The sequence below is a fragment of the Lolium perenne genome, chromosome 7 (assembly GCF_019359855.2).
Source record: "Lolium perenne isolate Kyuss_39 chromosome 7, Kyuss_2.0, whole genome shotgun sequence".
NCBI classification, from domain to species: domain Eukaryota; kingdom Viridiplantae; phylum Streptophyta; class Magnoliopsida; order Poales; family Poaceae; genus Lolium; species Lolium perenne.
Genome location: NC_067250.2, coordinates 229,416,440 through 229,424,423, shown reverse-complemented (window position 1 = coordinate 229,424,423; position 7,984 = coordinate 229,416,440).

Here is a 7,984-nt window from a genome sequence, read left to right as displayed (position 1 = left end):
TTGTCCATCACGGTGACATGACACGACGTTGGTTTTATCTTCCCCATCAACTGTGTTGCCACCCGTTCTGGCTAACTCGTTCTTTTCCCTTCCGTTACCTTCATCGGAGACATCTTTCACAGAAAAAGTAAAATACATGAGCTGCCATAAATGTAATAAAATATGGTTGCACATCTTATGGATAGACCACTGTACTACTTTTAAAGTATTTATCCCATGATTGGGTGTGCACCTTTGATAAGAGCATCATCTGCATTCTGGTCAGCGGTAGGGCATGGACCCTCCATGATTTCATCAGGTGTTGCATCTCCTGACTGATCAAACATAAGTTCGCTTGGCACAGATTGAGTAGTTTTTTCTGCTGCGAAAACATGGATTGGTGGGCATTTCAGTGTACAGATTGCAAAATAGATAAGAAAATATTTTCGGTACTTGCCTATGTGCTGGCCATCCTCAAGCGTTTGTCCATCCTCGGGTACTATAGCAGTTGAGGGCTCCCCCACAATGGTTGCAACTACAGATATGTCACAGCCATCGCCATCTGAGCCCGTCGAGGTTTTAGAATCCTGGTTTGAAGCATTAGGAGATGCACTAACATCAAATTCACCCGTTTTGGCTAACTCGTTCTCTTCCCTTCTGTTACCTTCATCGGAGACTTCTTTCACAGAAAAAGCAAAATAAATGAGCTACCATAAATGTAATAAAATTGGGTTGCACATCTTATGGATAGACCACTATACTACTTTTAAAGTATTTATCCCATGATTGGGTGTGCACCTTTGCTAAGAGCATCATCTGCATTCTGGTCAGCGGTAGCACATGGACCCTCCATGATTTCATCAGGTGTTGCATCTCCTGACTGATCAAACATAAATTCGCTTGGCACAGATTGAGTAGTTTCTTCTGCTGCAGAAATCATGAATTGGTGGGCATTTCAGTGTACAGATTGGAAAATAGATAAGAAAATATTTTCGGTACTTGCCTATGTGCTGGCCATCCTTAAGCGTTTGTCCATCCTCGGGTACTATAGCAGTTGAGGGCTCCCCCACAATGGTTGCGACTACAGATATGTCACAGCCATCGCCATCTGAGCCCGTTGAGGTTTTAGAATCCTGGTTGGCAGCATCAGGAGATGCACTAACATCAAATTCCATACAATTTTGGAGTTGTATTACATTGCGACAAGTTACCGATAAGGAAGCTCCTCTGGCTTCTTCGTCAATTTGTTCAGTCGTTGGTGGAGACATTTTGAGCTGGTCATAATTGCCTGAAAGAAAAGAAAAAGAAATTGTATTATATAAATTACCAAATAGCACTATTTTTTTAAAAAAAGTCCCATCCATGAACTTGCCTGTGCACACAAGATCCACTTGGTGGGTAACTTGCACATCATCGTCTGCGCGTGTATTCTCAATGACCTTATTGCATAGCTCCTCTGCAGCTGAGTTTTCATCCTCTAATCGTGCTTTTGAGCCCTCCACGCAACCTTCCAACAAATTGTCTGAAGTGCACTGGTCTGCATGTGCTACGTCAGGCACAATATCATGTTTCGCCTGTTCTCCTTGCATGAAATCCTCTGGGTTCTGAACTTCTTCACTATTGGTTGCACTTGCAGATTTTATGTTTTGATCCTGCTTTTCAATGGAATTCTGTTGGCTAAAGTTAATGAGCTGTATAGTAAGTTATCTAACTATGATTATAAAAAGTTCGATGCTTTACGTTTCGATCAGATGACTCCGCTATAATATCAGCACTTTTCTGACTAACAGTAGCAGCACTTGTTTCAATGTATGGCGCATCAGCTTCGTCATTAGCATTTGAAGTTCCCGCATCCTGTACAAGAATTTACAAACATTTACATCTGAGAAACAAAAAATAGTGCTAAATTTGAAATTTATAAATTAGTACCTCTTTACCACACGTTTCAGTGGGTGGTTCCTTGATGGATTCTTCTGTACGTAGATGAGGTACAATAGTTTGCTCTGGAGCAAGAGGGGGTTCTCTCAGCTGCTGTTCTCCGATGCATGCATGTTGTTCGTCAGTCGCCTGAAGTTACGTATAATATAGATGGCAAAAATAAAATTAATACATGAAGCACATTCATTAATACAGCTAATACATGGATGTGTGGATGCTTATATTTATATTTTTTTCCAACTAGCCTGGATTGCACCGATGATATTAAACTTCACCTTAAGGTTATACAGAAAATTATATATATCCATAATTTATAACAAAGCTGCCGTGTACATGTATTGCAATTGTGTCTCCATATTGCACAAACACAGTGACATATAAAAACATGTAATAGTGTACCTGGATTCCTTCCTGCAAGTTATCCGATGGGTTATGAACTTCTTCAATCGTGGTTTCGCTTGTACATGTTTTTTCTTGATACTGTTAATGAGTGGTTGGACAAAATTAATGAGTTGTATAATAATTTATTTCATAGTACAATGATAAAAAAATTATGGTTCACTTTTGTATCGAGTGATTCCGCTAGCTTGTCGGTACTCATTCCAGTGATTGTAGCAGCACTTGCTACAATCTCTGGCCTGTGAGCTTCAGCATCCTGTTTTGGGAATTTAAAAATTAACACTGATGGCTAGATCCTTATTGGATTCTTGGATGTTCTCGGAGATATCTGGGAGAGAACCAGCCTGATGCTCTCTGGGATCAGGATGGGTTTCTTCTAGCAGCTTGTCTCCAATGCTGCCTGTTTTACTCGAGACTTTACGTTTTTGCTTATTCCTCTTTTGTTTGATTACTGGTTTAACCTTGCAGCCTTCTTCTAGTATTTTTTCCTGCTGCTCGCAAGTCGCCTGACAACACATGGAGTACAGTTAGTAATGAATAATAAGTACAAATACTGAATTCCACACATGTTTATGCTTTTACCAAGTAGCCTATTTCTCATAGGGAAGGTACATCATATCTTGTGAAAACATACAAATCTATACAAAAATGTGCGAGTGTAATAAAGGAATACCTTCCCTACATCAACCTCCACAGTTTGATGTGCCTTTTTCTCATCAGGAATTGATGTCAATTTGTTGGTTTCACTGCCACGTCCATCTGTACGGTGTACATCAAGAGAATATCTCTGCTCATCTCCAAATAAATCAAACATCGATATGAGGCTGGCTGTTTGGATCTTGAGGTTTTCAATCTTCCTGTGAGAGATATCCCCGGGTATATCTCTATCTAGCAGTTGCGACGTAGTCTGCAGACCGCATGTCAAATCTAAAGCCTGTTGCATCAGGTTCTTTATGCTGTTAATCGTATCGCTCTGGACAGCATTGCTGTTTCCTATCATCAGGGCTCCTTGGTGCTCAGATGCGGTTCCCGCAGGCATGTCATCGCCACCGTGAAATGACCTTCCTGCAACGGGAAAGCAAATGGATCTGTGTCTATTTGCCATTGTTTCCTTTGCTTTTTCTTCTGATATTGTCCGGTAAACTCTATCATCTTGTGCCTTCCAAGTCTGATAAAAAGATTTAACTTACATTACAATGGCAAATAGATAGATCGAAACAAAATTTTAATTGCAAAAAAGGATGTTACGCAAAACAAAGAAACAAAATATGAAAAATGTTTGTTTCAAGAGCATGCTTACAATTATATTTCCAAAAACCCAGTCTTTGCTCCCTTTTTGCGCTCCCATGGTCCTGTCAGCTCTTGATATTGCTGTTAATTTTTGTTCATCAAGAACCAACACCCGAGGTGTCTCCTTTCCCATATGAGCTAAGTCTTTGTATATAAGAGAATCCAGGTACATTATTAGCGGTGTTACAGCTAATCCTTCCATGTGTTTATTTTCTAACACCTTGTGTTTCTGCCAGTGAGACGCTGAAATCTGAAGCTCATCCACCACTAGCTGACAGAAATCCATATATTTGATTTTGCCATAATCAAGTCCCTTAACCATGCTTGCTTCCTTTGCAGTGATGCGTGATCCAACTCCAACGCATAAACCTTTATTAAACAATATGAGATAGAAGATCTTCAGTGCAAGGTCTGTATTGATTTCCACTGAATTCTCAGGACTACAATGATCATCGACCATAGATCTTAGCTTATCAAGAAGTTTCCTTGCATTGATATTATCACCTGATTTGAACCCAAGTTCTTGCTTGAGTTTTGCAAGGGCTTCTTTGGTGGGATTCGGCCTTGGAGCTGACACATTTCCATTTGGTATGCCATATAAATGATGGATAGCGTAGCGATTTATCTCTATCTTCTTCTCTTCAGAAAATGTCACCGTCATTGTAGGAATATCTATATTCTTTAGAATGAAGGAAATGCACTTACGGTTGACTGATCCCTTTATTTTAGTGTCTATGAAAGGACCAAACCCTGCATCTCTAACACTCTCTATAAGTCGTGGGATCCTCGCCAGTTCGTTTGCAGCAGCAATAATTGTTTGGATTGACATCTGACTCATAAGATCGTCCTTGTCCGAAGGATCTTCACTGTCTTTGCTAGACAACAGATCCTTGTTTACCTTTATCCTTTTTGCAGGCAAAACTTTCTTTCCACTGTCTTTTCTTGGTAAGGACCTTTTGGTCCTTTTTTCAGCCGTTTCCTTTATTGAAGCGTCTACTTCACACCTTTCAACACGAGGATCATATAAGACAACCTGGGATGAAGATGCCGGATTAGCTCCGTCGTTTGTTCCTTCATCTCCTCTAACCTCTGTATGAAGAACTGCAGAATCTCTAGAATGCTTGGCCCTTTTAATTCCCTTCTTCTTACTACCACTTGCCTTCTTCTCACAAGCAACTGATATGTCTTTTTTTTTTGTGCTAAACGCCTTGGGCAGCTGACTGCCCTTCTTGATATCAGTAGTAGTCAGTGAAGTGGCACACTCCTCTGCATTTCCAACAGGCCGCGCAGCTGCTTCATCATCTGCACACTTGGTGACATAGGCATCCCCAATGGGCCTGCCGAAGATAGTACCTGGGGTTTACTGAAGGCCCACTACCCGAAGAATAAGAAGATTCGGAAGCCCAAGATATTATTAAGGAAAGTTAGAGTTGTAATAGGAAGCATTATTTGTAATCTTGCGGGATGAGTTAGAAACCGTCCCGGACTCTGTAACTTGTACAATACGAATCCCTTGGCTCCGCCTCCTATATAAGGGGGAGTCGAGGGACAAAGAAAGCATCGAATCATTGTTTCTCAAACCCTAGTTTCATAATCGTCGAGTACTTTTCGGCTGAAACCTTCGAGATCTACTTGCTCTCTACTTCCAACTAAACCCTAGTCTACAACCCGTAGGCATTGACAAGTTAATACCTTGTCAATTGGCGCCGTCCGTGGGGACTAGAGGCGTCAAGGATCCGATCTCGATGGCACGTTCAAGATCGTCGACTTCATCAACCGCAAGCAACGCGATGGATCGAGGTAAACAGATCGCAACTGGTCTTGTCGATTTTGTTCCTCACCCGCCCTCCCGTTTGGATGCATATGCGTATCTGGAGGAGCCTATGGAGATGACGTTCGGAAGATTTCACTTTCGCGTCGAGAAAGAGGGATCGTATCATGTTGAAATTCCGATTTCGTCGGGATCGTCGGCGGTCGATTCCGATTTTTCAAGCTATACATCGTCAACCGAATCAGGAGACGAAGAAACTTTGTCGTCACGCTTCATCAGCACCAGGGCAAGAGAAAAACTTGCCAAGATCTTCAGCGACATGTCGTTTGAGTCATCTGCGGACTCCTATATAAGCGATGGCTCAAGCACTGTCGACAGCTACGACTTCATCGACAAATCTACTACAGTGGGCAAGGTCTTCGCCAATCTTCATGATGGTGTCACCAAACCCAACATAGATCTGAATACAAAGTATCACCAGATTTATGTCATCGGAGAGCCAAGTCGTGATCAGGAGGAAACATCTGAGGCTTTCGACGATTTGGGAAATCCATACGTCGATCCCTCTGATTTGCGGCGAGGCCTAGGCAATAAATATATCGGGCCACAGACGCGAGACAGAGTCCGACTTCCGCAATCAGCATGGGATAGAGCCGCAAGAGCTATGGATGGCTCAGAACCAATGGCCACCACAGCCACGCCAGAAGAATTACAAGCATATCAATATAGGCTCGCACGAGCTGCAAGGGAATTGGAAAAACAGACAGCTGAGCTAAATAGAAGAAAGGAGGCAGCCTCCGCATCAAGTAGGCGAAGGGCAGAGCTGAGTCGACAATCTAGAACTTCGGGTGATAGCCACAGGGAAGCTCGGAACAGAGCAAGATCAAGGTTGCAAAACGTACCTGAAGGAGAAAGAGAGCACTTGGTTCAAAACCTCGACATGTCTTTTATGTCAATAGACACGAGAGGGAACATCATCCCCGAGACACCAGAAGCTGGGTATATGGCGACACAAGCTTTCATCCTTGCATCCAGGCCACCACCAGGAGATCCAAGGGAGGCATTGTATAACATGGCAATGGCAGGAGTTGGAGCCATGGGGACGGCGTTTATATCAACACCTCCCGAAGGAACAGCAAGGCAAAATAGTCCACGACTTGCGGCAGCAACAACAGCAGCTCCCGAAGGACCAAGTGGAGCAAGGGACACGGCAGCACAAGCAAGGGTCGACAGAGCGCGACAAAGCAGAAGGGAACATCGGCAGTCCCCAGAGCTAAACGATGAGGATATGTGTGGGTTACCATGCTTCACAAGGAGAGTCCGAAAAACTCGAGTCCCTTCAGGATTCAAGTTACCCGATAACTTCAAGAAATTCGGCGGCCTTCAAGATCCAGAGGATTGGCTAATCGATTATCTTGAGACGGTGAAACTCACAGGAGGAACCAGAGCAACAGCTATGCAAAGCATCCAGGTGCATTTGAGTGGAGCCGCACGATCTTGGATAAAGAAACTTCCTTCAGGATCTATCGACAGCTGGGATAGCTTCGAGGAGGTGTTCGTCAAGAACTTCCGGTCCACATGTAAAAAACCTGCGTCATTAGAGGAGTTGAGAGCGTGCCGACAAAAGCCAGACGAGCCAATGAGAAAATATATACAAAGGTGGAATATCATCAAAAACTCGGCAGAAAATATATCTGACGAGAGAGCAATAGATGCGTTTGTCGCAGGGATCAGGCGTGGAGATTTTGTCGAGGATTTGGGGAGGACCAATCCAAAGACAGTATCCGCGTTAATGGAAATAGCAAACAGATGGGCAGATGGAGAAGATGCTGTTCACAACAAACGGCATAGATCGCCAGAGGAAGACCGCGGTCGAAATTATCAACCAAGGCGACGATTTCCTCGGCAGTACTCGAGCTATGATGCTCCAGGACAAATCTCGGCTGGTTTCCGATCAAGCGCAGGAGGAAACAACAAAGATGAGTACCAGAGAAGCAACGAGCAACGAGGCGACAATAGAGATGACTCTCGAAACAATAGGCAAAATAGCGGGCCAAGGTTCCAGAGGCCTTTCGTGTCCCCCGAAGAGATGATGAACGGGCCGTGTCAGATGCACTTTTTCCTCGACAGCAACGGGAAAAGACAGTCAGGACATCTGCAGAAGGATTGTCGCAATTTTCAGGCAATGCTAAGGTATGAAGGGCATGCTAATGCTCAGGCAGCACAGAGAAATCCTCGAGAACCCAGGAGTGAGATTCACTTACCACCTCCTCCCGCGATTACGGACGACAATCGACATCAGCTCAGAATAGCGGCAGCACCTCCACCACCGCCTTACGTGGACCCTAACTCTAACGGAGCGGTCTCGATGATTCAGAAGGGAAGGCCATCCAATAGAGCTCAGAAAGTAATCTCGCGGCAGGTGTTCATGGCAGAAAAAATGCCTCCACCAACAGTCGAGTACCTTAATTGGTCAGGGCAAGACATTGGCTTCACCATAGCGGACCATCCACAGCAAGTTCCTCGACCAGGGCAGTCAGCACTCATACTACCAGCGGTCATCGCAGGATTTGACGTATCTCGCGTGTTTATAGATGGAGGCAGCAG